Source organism: Dama dama, chromosome 7 (assembly GCF_033118175.1).
Source record: "Dama dama isolate Ldn47 chromosome 7, ASM3311817v1, whole genome shotgun sequence".
Lineage (NCBI taxonomy): Eukaryota > Metazoa > Chordata > Mammalia > Artiodactyla > Cervidae > Dama > Dama dama.
The window spans coordinates 35,034,462-35,053,143 of NC_083687.1; positions in this window are offsets into that span (position 1 = coordinate 35,034,462).

An 18,682-nucleotide genomic window follows, 5' to 3' on the forward strand; every position below is an offset into this window, starting at 1 on the left:
GCCCTGTCATATTTTTTCCCTTAGGGGTATCAGCAAATACTTCTTTTCATGGTCAGTTATATTTAGACTTTTAAGGAGATTCTTAACCCTATAATTTGAAGCTATAGGATAGGAATTGTTGAAAAAAGTTTAATAATTGTCATAATGAAACCAGTTCCTGATTACAGTTCTAGGGTTAATTAAATCAGATTGCCTCGTCAGGTATATGTGGGGAAAAAAGGTCATGTTAGTTTTGAATATTTAAGAGATGATGTAGTTCTTCCTTAAATATAGAAATAATATGTTTTCTCATATTAAAGAGTATTTTTTGTTAGTTATGTAGAAATTTGCAATTTTAACTTCTTGTGCTTTCATAGAATTCATTATTAATGATGATTTTGAAAGATTTATCCCCCCTCCAGGTTTCATAACCAATCACTTTGAATTAAAGTTATATAAAGCACTCAATAATACTATAGAAAACTAATATATTTTTCTTAAAAGCTATTTTAATATTTTCCATAAATAGGAAGTATATGCAGTGACTATAACAGTATTGGAAAGAGATACTGATATACAGGTATATTGATCTAGGAGGATGAGTTATAAATGGGGTACTATATTTCTAAGATAAACTCTAGATTTTTCTTTCTACTAGTAGGTTTATTTTTTCAAGTGAGACAGTATAAAGCTTTGCAGGTAATAAGCAATCATCTTAATAATCTTTGTTGCTAGGGCAATAGATGACTTGGTTTTTTAATGTTAAATTCCCACACTATTACTAGGTCTGGAGTTAATGATTTCAAATAGTTTATAAAAATAAAAGATTGCATATAAGAAATTATAACTAATTATCAAGGTGATTCCTCTTTCTTTAATGAGGATTTTATCTAGCTCTTCCTTCTTCAATAAAGATATTGTCTCTCATTTTTTTCTGTTCTTTGCTTCATCATACTTAACATTTTGGAGAAGGGAATGGCAACCCACTCCAGTATTCTTGCCTGGAGAATCTCATGGATAGAGAAGCCTGCCAGGCTACAGTCCATGGGGTCGCAAAGCAAGACATGACTGAGCGACTAATACACACACACAAACACACTTAATATTTAGGTTTGGAGGAACTTTTTAAGAGTCATCTTAGTGAAGCACAATGTCACTTTAAATAAAACACAAAGTTTGGTATTTAAATATACTCTAAGAAAGTGATAGGCTACAATAACTGTAGCAAAAAAATTTAACATTGGGATATAATACTTCTATGTGCATATTTCACCACCTATCTATAAGATATAATTGTGACCTAACTTGAGGAATGAACAATCACTAATGACTTTAAAACACTTTGTAAGCATATGTTACTAAGGAAAAAAAAGAAAAAAAATGTTGTCTTATCAAGGAAGAAATCATTAACAGGTGATTTCTGTAAATGGTCATTTTGGAGATGACTTTAACACACATGATGCAAATTAATTCACCTCCCAAACGACATTTTTGCTTTTGGGAATGGTGGCCTCCGTGGCAGATTAGTTGCACAAATTGAGACTCACTGACTGGTTTGGAGACCATTTGTGTGAGTGAGCAGAAGAGATCTTGGTTAGGCTTCAGCTATTGTTTTATAAAGGGTTCTATGTAAAACCAATGGCGCTTTTATGTGGTGACCAGTCATAGAATGTTTTGATCTGTTATTTCTTGTGATAGTTTTCATAGTTTTACTTTTTTATTTTCATAGTTTTAATTTTAATGAAATGCTTTTCTTAAATTTAATTGCATTTAACACACTTGTCAACAATGGGTTTGTTAGTTGAAATGGAACACTGGGAGTTACGCAGTAAGAATAGGGAAGATTTTTCAGTTCGGCTCAGTCGCTGTTGTGTCCGACTCTTTGCTACCCCATGGACTGCAGCACGCCAGGCTTCCCTGTCCATCACCAACTCTCGGAGCTTACTCAAACTCATGTCCATCGAGTTGAACTAAAGTCATTTTTCATGCAAAGGACAGTTTATCTGGTTTAGCTTCTATTTAAATAGCATTTGAGCATCCATGGATTTCTCATACAAAACAAGATACTCTGGCCATAAGATAACTTTTTACTCATTATATTTCTGTATGGTCATAGGATGACTTTTTATTGAAGACATTTTTGGGGGGGCGGTATTAGAAAGCCAGCCTCATAGGAAGAGGTTAATACCCTCTTGTGCCTTCCATTTTATTCTGTGTTAATTCCTGTTGTCGTATGTAAGCATAAACCCATTTTTATGTATATATATATGAATGACTTGGAGTCAGTTAGATCTCTCTGTAGGCTTACAACTGTGAAGCCATACTAATATGAACTTATGTTAACTCTTCTAGTTTACAGCTCATAAACCAACATCCCCGAAAATTTCACTGAATACCCTATCTTCTACCCAAAGGATAAAGCAAATTCACCCAGTTAAATTTTGGCCACTGAACAACAGGAAATGTTCTTTGTTTTGTTAACCGACTCTCCTAAAGGATCAGCTCTATCCTTTCATTTTTTGCTCAACAAGGAGCCAAGGCAAAAATTTAGAAAATAGATTAATTGCTAAGCAGAAAGCTTCACATCTGAACTGTTGCCAATCTGAACAGAAATAGACCACATAGATACACATAGACACGCAACAGACACTCACACAGATGCACTCACACACTTTAAAATGTTGAAAAAGTCCTCAGGCACAGCATTATTAATGCAATAAGGCTCTTGAGAGAAGCAATGGATATAAACTGTTAGAAAGGAAATGCTAAGAAATGATGTATATCATGGTGCTTTAAAAGTTCGTTCCTGAAGACTATAGGATATTTTAAATTCTTCTCAAAATAAAAATCTACCAGCATTTTAATGAAAAATTAATTCTAGGGAAGGGTGAGATATGTGTCTATCTATATAACCTTATTTTCCTAAATTAACTACAGAGTACAGTTCTTCAGTCATCAGTCTTAAGTACCAAAAACTTCAGGTGCAGAATATGTCCTGCCAATACAGGGTCTGTCAAAAGTCATTGTTGCTTGTTAATGTGTGTGTGATTTCCATGAACATCTAGAGAGGAGTCTGGTATCAAGTAGCCAAGTTCACTACAAATAGAATAAAAGTCTGACTTATTAATCTATTAGTTTATCTAATTTTCAAATACAGTGCAGAAGATTTTTAGGTTCCTTGTTATGAGTGATACATCCTGAAATGGAACAGTTTTCTTTTCTTTTAAGGTTAGTCTGCTTTTCTGAGGTGACGAGCATGTACAGTTCTTCATTATTAAATATCGTTTTTGTAAATAGTGTAAGATTTTTGCTTTTCATAAAATATCCTGGTATTTGGATAGGTCTGATTTTGTTCTTACTACATGAAATTTGTATATTTCTTACCATGAAGTCTAAGTGACTTGGATGGAGAACAAATATGTGCCCCCACATGTTGATGAGGAAGAAAAATACTGTTTTTGAAGAGGCATAATGTCTTATAGGATATGGGGAATTAGGAAAGAATTTTAAAAGTGTCTTGATAACAATAAAACACTTATAAAATCAGGAGATGACTAATGCAGGTTCATTGACTTAAGCCAGCAACGACTTAGCTTTAATCTATGAATGGGACCAAGTGAGTTCTCTGTAGTTTCATCTGCTTAAACATATATTTTAATTGAAGGTTTGAGTTATTGTCATAAATGTAATGGCATATGGGAAGAAGAAATGACAGTAGTAAATTTTAGAAGAAGATTGCAGAAAACCTATCCAATTTTTTTGCTTCAATGTTTTTCCTTTGTCTTAAATCCTTAATATGTCCAAAGATAATGGGTGATTATTGAAGTTTTATGTAAAAATTAAGTTGAGCTCATCATTTTTGTATGATTTATGTTTAGAACTCCTCTTTGTAAGGAAAATTATTTATGTTTTGATCAAATTATGAGCATTTAGGTTTTTATTTCTGTATCAGTGCTCACTCTAAAATATGTTTGCTCTATTTTTTCTCACTCTAAAATATAAGTTTGCTGTATTATTTTTAGCAAATAGATCTGTGTTTTATATAATTAAAATGTGTTTGAATAGTTTGTTTATAATGTTGTATTGCTAATATTTCATGTATTAATTTGTATATGATATTTTTCACAAACATAATAGTAACTTTTGATTTGAACCATGTGGAAATTCAGCACATTAAAAGATACTTCTGTTTCTATTTGGCATAGGTATTAAACCTCATTATGTAAAGAAATTTTTTTATAGCTTCATATACATGTTGTTTAGCTGATAAAAATTTGAGGAATTTTTTTTTAATTGTTTTTTCCTTTTATGAAATGATATTAGAGAAACACAGGTTCAGAATTTTTGCTATGATAAAGATATCTTTAAAACAGAGAAAGTTACTCACATTTTTGTAGCTAGAGCTATAGGAATAAATTCACAGTTTTACAAAGAGATTGGTTAAAATTCTGCTTTGGTTGGTGAGAGATTCACTGCCTTTATTGTGTTGAGTTAAAATTGTTTTTTCTCCTTTAGCGCTTGAAAAACAAAAGCAATTAAGCACACACATTTCGCCTTCTTGATGTGTAATAACAACGTGTGTGATTCAGTTACTATAACTGAGAGCACATTAATGTACCTGTCAACTGTCAATGTGCAGTTGACCTCTGTATCTTTGTTATTTCAAGGGCAAACCTGAGCAATGGAGGAGGCCTCTAGATTGTCAAAGTCAAATCTCTTTAGCCCACATGACTAACTGTCACTAGAAACTTCCCACAACCAACAAGGACTGTAGTTTCTACAAGGGATTGTAAAATGGCTAGCATGCATTGGCTGTAAAATTCTTATTTATGAAAATAAATATACAACTTTCCTGCAGGTTTCTAAGTATTTTTCCCCCCCTTGGAATGGAACTGTAATCTTTTAGATCATTGTCCAGATCTCTCAAATGCCCTCACAAACTTGATCTTTCATTAACAAGACAAATAATTCAGATATGTCCCACACTTCTGTTTCCATTTATTATGGGTTTAGTAATAACAAAAATGATTTTCAATTGCAAAAAAAAAAATACACTTCAAGTTTAAAATTCAATAAGACACTCCTCTTAGTTTCATTGTATTTGTTCTTTTTGGATGCAGAGAACTCTGGTGACTGTCCTGGCCTTCTCCTGACTCTGGTTGCTAATATTCTGACTTCTTTTCCTTCTCCTCAAAGGTTCTCTGAGCAATCTGCGGGACACAGTCCCCACCCTGTCGCCAGGCCACGAGCTCACTCAGGGACCGGGGGCCTGGAGAACGCCGGGGAGAAGGCTTTGATCCGACCCACACTGCAGTCTCTGCCACGAGGACCAGTGTCAGGCTGACCGTTGACGAAGTGGCTCTCTAACTGCACTCTGGGTCTCACACGAACTGTCCCCTCCCCCAGGTTCTCGCGGTATCTGGTCCAGCACTAACAGTCACTAACGGCTGTGGGCCAGCCCCGCCCCTATTGCACTAATACCATTGACTGAACATGCTATTTTCCCCTCATTAATTTGTAGTGGGATCTACCCCAAATTCTCACATGTTTTAGGAAAGTTCTTGGCCCAAGATTGGAGGACCGTATTGTTATGGACTAAATTACATCCCTCCAGATTTGCAGATTGAAGCCCCCAACCCACAATGTGACTGTATTTGGAGAGAAGCCCTTTATAGAGGCAGTTGGGGTTCAATGAGGTCATAAGGGTGGGGTTCTGTTTTATAAGGCTGTCCTTAATAAGAAGAGGAAGAGGCTCTGGAGGAGCTTAGTGTCTGTGGAGAAGGAAATGGCAACCCACTCCAGTATTCTTTCCTGGAGAATCCCATGGACCCTGGCAGGCTACCGTCTGTGGGGTAGCAATAGTCGGACACGACTGAGCACACACACACACTCTCTGGACACGTGCAGAGGAAAGGCTCGGCGAGAACACAGCAGGGAGGTCACCATCCACAAGCCAAGAAGAGAGGCCTCACTAGAAATGAAATCTGCCAGAACCTAGACCGTGGAATTTGAACTCCAAAACAGTAAAAAAAATAGTTGTCATTTAAGCCACTCAGTCTGTGCTATTTTGTTATGGAGGTTGAGCAGGCCAAGACACATTCCTTCTCTTTGTTGAGTCCTAAATTACATAGAGGATTTTTTTTTTTTGGTGGTGGTGGGGGGTAGTCAGTGAATATACGAGAAAATACTAATTTAAAGTCTCTCTTTTTTTTTTTTGACAAATTCTGTTTATTTTATACTCAAGATAACATGATGCTTTTATCTTCCACTAATGAGTGCCCTTCCTTAGAAGAGTATTAGATTAGAGGCTGTGACTATGGAGAAGTGGATTCAAAGGGAGCCATGTGGGGTCAGGCTCCTCAGATTTAATCTGATGCTACTTCTTCACCAGTGTGGTCATTATTATTTTATTTTATCTCAGGATGGCTGACAGTAGTGAGATACAATGGAAAACATGTCTTATCTAAAGTATCGAAAGGCAGGGTTTTTGTCTAATGAAAAATTAGAAAATAACAAGCAGGCCAAAAATGTTCATGATAGTATTCAATATAAAAGGGCACGCGCTGCTCCATGTTTTATTCCTTCCCTTTTTTAGAACTATTAGATGTGATCTCTCGGGATGGGAATGACCAAGCCTGAAGGTATCCAGCTCTCCTTGTGACAGCATATCTAGTTCTTGTATTCATAGATGCAGGAAACATTGTTCATGACAAATGGCCTATACAGGGTGCTAAGTCACTTCAGTCGTGTCTGACTCTTTGTGACCCCATGGACTGTAGCCCTCTAGGCTTCTCTGTCCATGGGATTATCCAGGCAAGAATACTGGAGTGGGTTGCCATTTCCTTCTCCAGGATCTTCCCAACCCAGGGATCGAACCTGGGTCTCTTTTGTCTCCTGTACTGGCAGGCAGGTTCTTTACCACTAGGGCCGCCTGGGAAACCCATGAGGGCAAGCATACAGGGTGGTTTTCCCATAGATTCTCTGGTCTGATTCTCTGCTTCCATCTGTTTTATTGGCTCCCCATGCCAAAACTTTACTTTTTAAATTACTGACTGTAGCTTTATAAAAAGAAGTGATGTTTGATTGAGTGATTCTGCCTACTCAATTCAAAAATATCTTGGTCCTTATAGAATCAACTTGTCAGGTTCTGTGAAAAACCCTGTAGAGATTTTGATTTGAACTGCATAGGTTTTTATAACATCGAGGTATCCCATCTATAAATTTTAAACATCCATTTACCTGAGTGTTAAAAAAATTCCTTCCAAACATTTGTAAGGGTTTTGAACATCTTTTAATATGTTTACCCCCAGTCATCTTATTTATTGTTGTTACTTAGTCACTAGATCGTGTCTGACTCTTTGTGAACCCATGTTCACTGTAGCCCACCAGGGTCCTCTGTCCATAGAATTTCCCAGGCTAGAATACTGGAGTGGGTTGCTGTTTCCTTTTCCAGGGGCATCTTTCTGACCCAAAGATTGAACCTCACATCTCCTGCATTGGCAGGCAGATTCTTTACCACTGAGGCACCAGGGAAGCCATCTAACAGTTATCTTACAGTTCTGTGGCTATTGTGAGTGGAATAACTTAAAAGATTGTTTTCCAGTTTTTAATTAATGGTATCTAGAGATGTCACCGATTTCTGTGTATTCATTTTGTATTCAGCGCCATGCTGAACTTTATTAGAGGTGGTTTGTTAGTTTCTGCAGGACTTTTATGAAGATTACAATACTATCTGTAATAGTAACATTTGTTTTCTTCTGTTACAGTCTTAAACATCATCTTTTTCTTGCTTTATTCAACTAGCTAGAACCTCTAGCGTTTCTTCAATGGAAGCAGCAATAGTAGTTAATTTTGTCTTCTCCTGTTGTTAAGGGAATTCTTCTAGTATTTGCTTAATATTTGCTTATTTTTTAATAGATACCTTATATCAAGGTAAATTTCTCTTTAACTCCTAGTTTATAAGAGGTGTTTTATTTGAAAATTGAAAGAATGAATTATGAATGAATTTTATAAAACTCTGTATCCTTTAAGATTTTCATTATTTTTCTTCTATAGTTTGTTAAATGTTATGAACTTCATTAATTTCCCCCTAATAAACCATTCTTACATTCTTAGGACAAACAGTAATAATCGATAGTATGTATATTCATTTTTACATTCTTGAACTTGCTTTGTTAATATTTAGAGCTTTTATATCTATGTTTGTAAATGGAAGTGATCTATTTTTATTGTGTCTCATTTGACCTCTTCCTGGTTTTAGTATTATTATAGTTGTTCATAAAATGAGGAAGAAAACTTTTCCATTTCTACTCACTGAAACAATTGTAGGTATGGGTCATATCTTTCTTGAGGATTTGATTACCTGTAAAACCTTTCAGCCTGGGGTTGTGTTTGTATGTTTGAAGTAGTTTTTTAAAAAACTCAATTTCTTTTAAGGTTATATGTCTATTCAGGTCTTCTGTTTATTGAATCAAATTGGCAATTTAATTTATCTAGAAAGTTGTTCATTTCTTTCATGTTTTCAACTTTATTTGCCGAAACTATTTATAGTATTATTTTAGAGCTTTTAAAACTGCTTGTGTAAATCTTTTCATATTCTCTCTTTTTTTCATGTCTAATATGGTTTACATGTGCTTTTCTCCTTTTTGTTCAATAATGCTGATTATTTATTTTTATTCATGTTTTTAAAATATAGAATTTTTGATCCTCTGCACTATTTTTCTATTTCATTATTGCTCTCTTATCACTAATATTTCTTTCCTCCTACTTTCTGTGTGTTTTCTGTAACTCAAGTTGAATGCCTTTCTAATATATTTTGGCTTTATTCATTTCTAACATATGTTTTTGAGGCTATAAATGAACCAGTATGTCTCACATTAGCTATGACTACAAGTTTTGATAGAGAATCCTTTTTTGTTTGTTTGTTTTTTGTCATTTGGCTCTAAATAGTTTTTTGTAATGTTCTCTGTTTCTTCATTGGCTCATGGGTAGCTGGATATGTATAGGAGACACCGTTGGTGCCCCATCCAGACCCCATTTTCCTTGGCCAAGGCACCTGTCCACCAAATGCTATGAGTGCTGACTTTGCAGAGAATTCCCCTCAGCCAAACAGAAGCTGCCTTTTCCAGGAGGTTATATTCTCCCCCTGGCGACTTATAGTCAATGACTGACTGACATGGTGGAAAAGATGGCCGCCCTCTCTCTCAAGGTGGGACTAACTCTGTAGTGCAGTTTGTGCTCTGGAACTCTGTGTGGAATCAGCCTACGTTTTAGCTGAGATATATCTTTGCTCTCCTTTCCCCTCTGCCCTCTCCCGTTTTCCTCTTATTCTAAGAACCTTCCCTCAAAAAATGATATAAAAATCTCCACCTCGGGTTCTGCACCTAGAGGGGCATAACCTAAGAAACAGAAGTCAAAGCCTAGGCAAGTGCCCTGTGGCCTTGTCAGGTCCTCAGAGGGGAAGAACTAGGACTCCAGGACTTGGTACAGGACCATCTTTGGATTCTTTACTTCATATGAGACACAGATGCCATGAGTGGACACATATGGCCTTGGCTCTTGATGTGCTGTCCTGAGCCGGAATACCTCATCCATGGAGGGCCTGGATGACCAGGGCTTGTCCTCCGCCTATTGCCTCTTCTGCTCCCTTCTTCTGGGTCACTTCAACTGTCTCTAGAGCTTAAATACCGAGGCTTCAGTGCCAAGCAGACCTCGTGTGAATTTTGTCTTTGAACACTTACTATGTGACTTAGACAACTTTTTCAACTTCTCTGAGTCTGCTTATCTACATAAAAGAGAAGAGAATAGCAGCTACCTTGTTGACCTGGGAGGCCATACAGAAAGAGCACATGTACAGTAGTCAGCAGAGAGTAACCATTCCACAGCTGTTAGATATTAGGATTATTAGCTTTCTAACTTTGGCTGCTGCTTTTGAAACTCCTGCCAACTTTCCCTGGCTTCTTACTACATCTTTACTATCCATCTTTGAGCCAGAATTGATTTCTTTATTGGTACTTTTCCATTATTGACAAAAATACTTTTCCAAAGTTCATATTTTCAGTCTTGCTGTATATAGATTAGCTTGGATCAGCTAGGTTCACAGCTAAGATCACAACTTCTGACGATTACTAAGGTTGCTGATTAACTTTCAGGATGTTTTATCTTGAGGAGATGGCGTGGACAGTGATGCTAGTGTGTATCTGTATGGATGAGAGTGGGGTGGATCAAACTGATACTGCTTGATGTTTTATCATCTTGGCATTAATTTTGGGAAGATTTACATTGATCACACTTCCATGGTGGCTTGGTGGCAAAGATCCCACCTGCAATACAGGAGACGAAGTTTCGATGCCTGGGTGGGGAAGATCACCTGGAGATAGAAATGGCAACCTGCTCTAGTATTTTTGCCTGGGAAATCCCACGGACAGAGGAGCCTTGGTGGGCTACAGTCCATGGGATTGTAAAAGAGTTGTACAAGACTCAGTGACTAAACAACAACAACAGTGATAACACAAGCTGTTTACATGTAAAATTCAGGGGTTTCATCTTTGTATTTACCTTAGGTCCTTAGTTGGGGCTTCCCTTGTGGCTCAGCTGGTAAAGAATCCGCCTGCAATGTGGGAGACCTGGGTTTGATCCCTGGGTTGGGAAGATCCCCTGGAGAAGGAAAAGGCTACCCACTCCAATATTCTGGCCTGGAGAATTCCATGGGCTATATAGTCCATGGGATCACTAAGAGTCAGATATGACTGAGCGACTTTCACTCACTCACTAGAGCCTGAGTTACTGTTAATTCCAACTCGTGAGCCCAAGTGAAATAACCACAGGATGCATATTGGAAACTTTCTGTTACGTGAATGTGGTTATCTGTGAAATGACCAATGTGGTAGACTTCCTATGAAACACTAGTGAGTAACCAAATACTAGTTTGGATATCACATTAGTGTGAAGTTTTAAAACCTATCCTCTTAATCATTAATGAAATGTTTATTCACTCTTGCATGCTTAGTCTTTTAGTCACGTCTGACTCTTTGTGACCCTATGGACTGTAGATCACCAGACTCCTCTGTCTGTGGGGTTTTCCAAGCAAGAATACTGGAGTAGGTTACCATTTCCTTCTCCAGGGGATCTTCCCAACCCAGCGATTGAACCCACATCTCCTGTGTCTCCTGCATTGCAGGTGGATTCTTTACCTGCTGAGCCATAGATGTTTAGAATATACAAATACAGACATAGATGTAAATTATGGTGTTGCTTAAGGAGTTTTGTTTTAATTGTGTAAGGGTTAATCACAGGGGTTAACACTTTAAATGGAACATTCATTGACCAACAAAATACAAGGAAACTATTAGGGACTAAAAATAACGGCAAGCATGGGCAGTTGGGGCAAATTATGAACAGAAAGGTACAAAAAGGCCAAAAACCTTGGGTTCTGTGCATGATCCTTATACACAGCGCCACCAAGGAGGTGGGCAGACCATCTAAGCCATCCCTCCAGCCTGACCCTCCAATCTGCCCTTATCCACACCCCACTGAAGGGACCAGCCCTCCCTCCTTACTTGTTTTTGCTCTATTGTGCTGTGGGAGGAGTCCATATAAAGCCTTGCCTGAATTCATCTGGCCTGTTACCAATTTCTAGTGATTAAAGTGTCCAAAGACTCTAAATAGGTGACACCTGCATTTATAGCACTGTGCCTCCAGGCTCCATCCTAGCCTCTCTGCTCCTGTACATATAAGTGACCCCAACACAATAAGGGCATCACCAGGGGCCCACACACTTTCCAACTGCAGCATCAGATCCTTCTTTGGATTTCTGAAAGGCAATCTCCAGTTAGAGATTAAAACACAATCATGATGACAAGTTGGGCTATTCAGGTGAAGTGAAACGTTGCCCTTCATTTCTAGGAGTGAAACTTTTAAGACCACTGAGATTATTTCAAGGTCCATGTTCATTATATCCATTTTCTGAAGAAAATGTCTTAGCAAGAGTGTCTGGTTACTTCTGCCACGGAAATTGCTTTCCTCTCCTCGGCTGGAGACCATCGTCCTCTAACTAATTTCCTGTTTAGTGTTCAATATTTGAAGGCAGGAAATTGTCATAATAAATGGGAAGCTAGAGATGATGGTGGAAATGCATTCAGAAATTTGGTTGCTAGGGAAATCATTTTTGCCTACTTTAGTTTATTAAAAACCCAGACCTTTTTTGGCATTTTTCTCCCCTTCTTCTTATCCTCATCAATAGCCATTATCCAAAGAAGCTTATTAAATATCTATTTCTGCTTGGCCCTATGAGTGGGTGATTGGACCCCTGCCCACCAGCAGCTTGTGACAATAACAACCGCAACAAAACTGCAACAACGGACCTGATAGTATTAAAATCTGATACTTAACTATTGATAAAGTCTTTCTAAGCACCTTTAATTGGTTTTTCAAAAATTTAATACAACAGCCATATGAGGAAGGTACTATTATGACTTCGATGCCATTGTCAAAGTGTGAGAGACATGAATTAAGTAATTTGCTAAAAGTCACACAACTAGTAAAAAAAAGTGGATTCTTCCCTTCTCAGCTCACCTTATTAAGCACTATGTTTTACTGCTTCTAAAATCACTGCAGATGGTGACTGCAGCCATGAAATTAGAAAACGTTTGCTCCTTAGAAGAAAAGTTACGACCAACCTAGATAGCGTATTAAAAAGCAGAGACATTATTTTGCCAACAAAGGTCTGTCTAGTCAAAGCTATAATTTTTCCAGTAGTCATGTACGGATGTAAGAGTTGGACTATAAAGAAAGCTGAGTGCCAAAGAATTGATGCTTTTGAACTGTGGTGTTGGAGCAGACTCTTGACAGCAAGGCGATCCAACCAGTTCATCCTAAAGGAAATCAGTCCCGAATACTTATTGGAAGGACTGATGCTGAAGCTGAAACTACAGTACTTTGGCCACCTGATGCAAAGAACTGACTCATTTGAGAAGACCCTGATGCTGGGAAAGATTGAAGGCAGGAGAAGGGGACAACAGAGAATGAGATGGTTGGATGGCATCACCGATTCAATGGATATGAGTTTGAGTAAACTCTGGGAGTTGTGACAGACAGGGAAACCTGGTGTGCTGCAGTTCATGGGGTAGCAAAAAGTTGGATATGACTTAAGCAACTGAACTGAACTGAATCTAACCAGAAAACACTAGAAAGAGCAGAGAGGAAGCATACCTTGATAAACAATGCAAATGCAGGTTTATTATTGCCCACTAGAGTTAAGCACAACTTTCAGGATGGGAAATGAAGAAGTGGAGTGAAATTTTCTCAGTCATCTCTGACTCTTTGTGACCCCATGGACTATACAGTCCATGGAATTCTCCAGAATAACTGGAGTGGGTAGCCGTTCCCTTCTCTAGGGGATCTTCCCAACCCAGGGATCAAACCCAGGTCTCCTGCATTGCAGGCAGATTCTTTACCAGCTGAGCCACAAGGGAAGCCCTGGTGGGGATGGGGGTGAGAAAGAAATTTGGGGAATTGTATATTGAAGAGAATTTCTGCTGCCTTCAAAAACAAAAAAACAGGAGACATCTGCAACTTGATTGAAGAGATAGGGTGAGGCAGATAGGGAAGCAGCTGAGGTCGTTTTAGAACTGGACATGGTCTGATGGGCTAAATGCAGGGCGGGGTGAATTAGCTTGAGCTTATGGGTTCAGACAGTTGGTCTTCAGGAAGCAAGGTCAGCATATCCCTGGTACCCAAGCTCCCTGGCACTGAATTCCTCAACCAGCAGCAACACCGCATAGCAAGGAGAAGCAGGAGAAGGTTCTAGCCTGACGTGGCCTCACCTTGACACATCCACAGCCTTCTGCCGTCACCAGAGGCAGGTGAGTTTTAATCAAGCTCCACGCTTGCTTAAACTTTTGATCCTCCTGTTGGAGTAACATGGTCTAGAGATGCAAATGCCAGCCTAGGGAGTCAACACGGTCAGATTCTATTCTTGGTCTTTGCTGGGAGAAGTGTCTGGCTGGAAAGAGCAGTCATTCTGAGCAGCTGAAGATAACTAACATGACATTTTAATGAGTTAATAAATCTTTCTCACTGAACTACATGGAAAGACATGAAACATTTCATGTTAGCTCCTCACCAGCCTTAATTAAACTTGATGTTGAAAAGTTCAGTGCCCTGCCTGGCACATTCCAAATCACTTCAGATGGACAGAAAGGGTGACTGGAGAGGTGTCTGCAAATGTGTGGAGAGGAGCTCCTGACTTCCCTTGGAGCCTTCAACGGGGCATTTTAAATGAGTCACACCCCGTGAATAACAACTAGCTTTTAAGAAGTGCTAGCTCTGTGTAAGTCACTGCTCTAAGTCACTTTAGCTGCGTTAACTCATTTAATCCTCAACAACAACCGTTGTAGATGCATGCTCTCGTCATTCCTGATAGTGGAGGAAACTGAGGCATGGAGATTTGTAGTGATTTGGCTAGAGTTCTGTAGTCTACGGAGTGATGAGGTCTGACTACAGAGCCTGTGTTCAGAGCCTGTAGGCTCCCATGCGTCCTCGGTTAGGGCTTTACTCACATGGTTAAAGAGGCACAAGCCTCCCGTGGGTTTCAAGGCTCTGATACCTTTGGGTGTTCCAGCAAATGCACTTCAGGACAGAGCAAGGCATGCAAGGCGCTCAGGTGCTGCTGGGGATTCATGATTCTTACCAGTGCCATCTGGAGTGGTGGAGGTCACCAGGAGGTTAGATTGGAGAGAACAACTTTTTTTTTGGAGCTAAAACACCTGGCTTCAGCAAACTTTTATTGAGTTTCTAAAGGGAACCAGATACTGTGCTAGAAATTGGAGAGAAATACAAGTTAAGACAAAGTGTTGATTTCAAGGAGCTCACAGATTAGCAGATTTGCCCTTTACCAAATTTCTGGGAAAACTGAAATAGCAATCTGGATGGACTCTTTAAATAAACTTAGTGCTTCAGTTCAGAGGGAGTCTTGCCTTGCACAGGTTTAGATTGAATTCCATGTAGTGGTAACGTATGTATGTGTTTTCTGCCCATTTTTTTAATGCTCTAGAGAAGTGTAGAGCTCTGTGATGAAGGGCGTGTTTAATCTGGGACATTTTGAACAGAGGTGAGATGCTCCTACTTTCTCATCCTTTTCAGAAGAATCTATCCACAGGGAGGGAGATCTTTGAGTCACTGTGCGTTCTTGTTTGAGTCACTTGTGCTAAGTTGCTTCAGTCATGTCCAACTCTCTGCGACCCCTACCTGGGAGTAAATGCTAGTTTGATCACTTTCTGTCTGCCTGTTCTTGGGTGAATTACTTCATCTCTCTGAGCCTAGATTTTCTTATCTGTAAAATAGAGGACGTAATAGTAGACAGCCTTAAAATTCTTTCAAGAATAGATTAAATAAAATGTAAAAATGCATAAGAATGTTGTCACATTGCAACATCCTTGCAATGTGCAAGAATTGCACAGAGAAAGCTCTGCTTTCTGTTTCTCTGCAACAGAGAAAGCTCTTAATATAAGCTTTGATTATTTTCTGGGCATTGTTTCATTTCTTAGCCCCATGGCATCATGCAGGACTCTGAAAGTGTTGTTGTTTAGTCGCTAAGTCATGTCCATTTCTTTGCAACCCCATGGACTGGGGCTTGCTGGGCTCCTCTGTCCATGGAATTATCCAGGCAAGAGTACTGGAGTGGGTTGCCATTTCCTTCTCCAGGGGATCTTCCCGACACAGGGGTCAAACCTGTGTCTCCTGCGTTGGCAGGCGGATTCTTTACCACTGAGCCACCTGGGAAGCTTCACTCTGGAAGAGACTGTTTAACAAAACAAACATGATCGATTCTTTCTTCTTTTACCCCTCCCCTGGAGCAGATAGTAGAATTTATCCAGGGGCAAGATATGGGCATGACAAGCTCAGAGTTTCTTACTGGCATTTCTCATTTCTCAGAAGGCAGAGGAAGTGGCAAGGTGGCAAGTCCTCTGGACTAGACTCTGAGGTTGGTGATGTGCTGGAGACAGCAGACCGAGAGGAAGCCAGCGTCCTCCAGCACTGGGGCAGCGGTCATCTCCTCCATCAGGTCCCTCCTCACTTCTGATTGACTCTTGACTGCTGTCCCCACAGTGGCTGCTCTAAATTGTCCTCTGCTATCCTCAAGCTGCTCTTGTCTCTTCTGGCCTGGTCTTTGTCTTCTGTAGGAAAACTTACCTTGCACCATTGCTTACTCTCATCGTCAAGGATAGCCTGCAGCACAACTCTAGGGGGTGTTGTTCATGTTGGAGGTTGGGGGCATGCAGCTGGGTGGCCTTGGCATCCCAGACACTCTGTGCAGAGCATGTGGGCTGCTTCATCTAGAACACAGTTCTTTTCTCTTTCCTTAGTTCAACGGCCCCCTCCCCCCAACACTAAAAGAACAAATTCCTCCTTAGGCCAGGATCACTCTAGTTAACTTCTCATATTTCAAGATACAGATTAAATATCATTACATCAGGGAGGCCTTCCCACAACCTTAATTTAGGAAAAATCCTTTTGTTTAAACAATATATATCCCTTGATACTCATTTTTTGTAACATCGAACACAGCAGTGATTTGCTTACAGTCTATACAAAGGCCACAGTGGCAGGAATGGAGGCTATCTTGTCTTCATCATGTGAGTCAATAGAGTCTGACCTTACCCCTGGCCTCCCCCAATCTTTCTCAGAGGCAACCGCTTTTAATGTATCCTGTTTGAAACTATTCTAGTGGCTGCTTCCATGACCCTAAAGAGTGTACTTATTTATAGCATCTTGATTTATTAACTGATACAGTAATGATTGATTCCTATAATGAAAGATGAGAGGTTAATTTACTTTCTCTACATCTCATTTTATTTCATCTCTTCTTTCCAGTGTTATGTTTCATTTTTAGTAGCTTTATAATCTCTAATTTGGAGAAGGAAATGACGACCCACTCCAGTATTCTTGCCTGGAGAATCCCGTGGACAGAGGAGCCTGGCGGGCTACAGTTCACCGGGTCACAAGAGTCGGACTTGACTGAGCGACTAAACCACCATCACCATATACTCTTTCAGGGTGCTGGTTTTTCCTCAGGTGTCTGATGATTCTGATTTTAGTTTCATGTTTAAGGATGAAGATCTGATTGTTTATTCAGGTCTGCAGGAGACAACTTAACTTGCTCATGACTAGGCAGGTCTATCTTTTCCATCTGTCTCTCCCAGTATTGAAAAGTATAACTGGACGCTCTGTGTCCAAGAGCAGGGTTGGTTGGCTGGAGAATTTTGTTTTTACAAGCAAAAGTAATGTAGTACTTTCGTATTAAAGTAATGTAGTAATAACCAGCTTTGATCCCTGGGTTGGGAAGATCCCCTGGAGAAGGAAATGGCAACCCACTCCAGTATTCCTGCCTAGGAAATCCCATGGACAGAAGAGCCTGATGGGCTAGAGTCCATGGGATCACAAAGAGTTGGACACAACTGATCAGCTAAGCAACAACAACAACAAGGGCCAGCTAACCATTAGACCAAGCTCCCAGCAACCCAAATGTTAGATCAAAGAGAGTTCTACTCACAGGTACCCAAGCCTATGCCGTCAGTTTTTAGCCCTCTCCAAAAACCCATTTTCACCTCTGTACACACACACACAGTCACATTAGATATGCAAAAACTTTAGTGCCCCTATTAATCATCTCTTTTTCTGTAGTGCCAGCACAATGCCTGGCTCTAAGTAAAAATGCAGTAATTGTTGTAAATGACCATATAATAGCACGTAGCTTTTTATATATTCACTTCTGAGGGTTCACCACTCATTAAGACACACTCCCTGTATCCAAGAAGCTAATAGTCTAGCTTCTAATGGAAGAAGCAGATATATAAACAAATCACTATAATAGAGAGAGAGAAGTGCGATAGAATGTGTTTGCCCAAAATGCTGGCACTTGAGGAAGACATTAAGTCTGAACCGTGGGGAGAGTAAAAGAGAAAGAGAGAATGAAAGCCAGAGATAGAGAGAGAGAAAGGGCATGTGTGCAAGAGGACTCAGAGCCAAAGCCAGAGAGAGATGGAGGAACAGGTGCATAGAGAAGGTGACGTTTCTATAAGCAGAAGAAAATATTGGATGAAAATGTAGCTCATAGCCTCTGGAGCCAGGCTGCCTCTGTCACTTACTAGTTCTCCTTGGACAAGTTATCCTCTCTTTGCCTATTTTCTCCCCTGTATCATGGGCATATGATAATAGCCCCAACCTCATATGGTTTTCGTGAGGATAAAATGAATTCTACACACAAAATGCTTCAATGGTGCCTCCCACTCAGTATGTATTAGTTCTTCCCGGTGTTGCTGTTGTATCTTGACGTGGTCTTGAAGGAAGGGTTCGAAGCCAGAGACTGGGCAGATGGTTATTTCTGGTAAATTAAGCTTGGTGAGTGAGGGCACACTTAGAGTGGAGAGTGGTTGTGTATAGCTATTGATAGAATAAAGGGTTCCAGGGCACGTGCCAGAATAAACCTAGAAAGAAGCTGGACCAGATGACAGGAGGCCTTGGAAGCACATGGAATTGCTGCTTACACAATCTCTCATCATCAGTTTTCTGGTTTGAGGTACTGTGTACACAGTAAGCAAGACATTTAATGACTTCAGGGAATCTGCAACCTATTGAAGATCCCTTGGAGAAGGAAATGGCAACCCACTCTGGTATTCTTGCCGGGAAAATCCCATGGACAAAG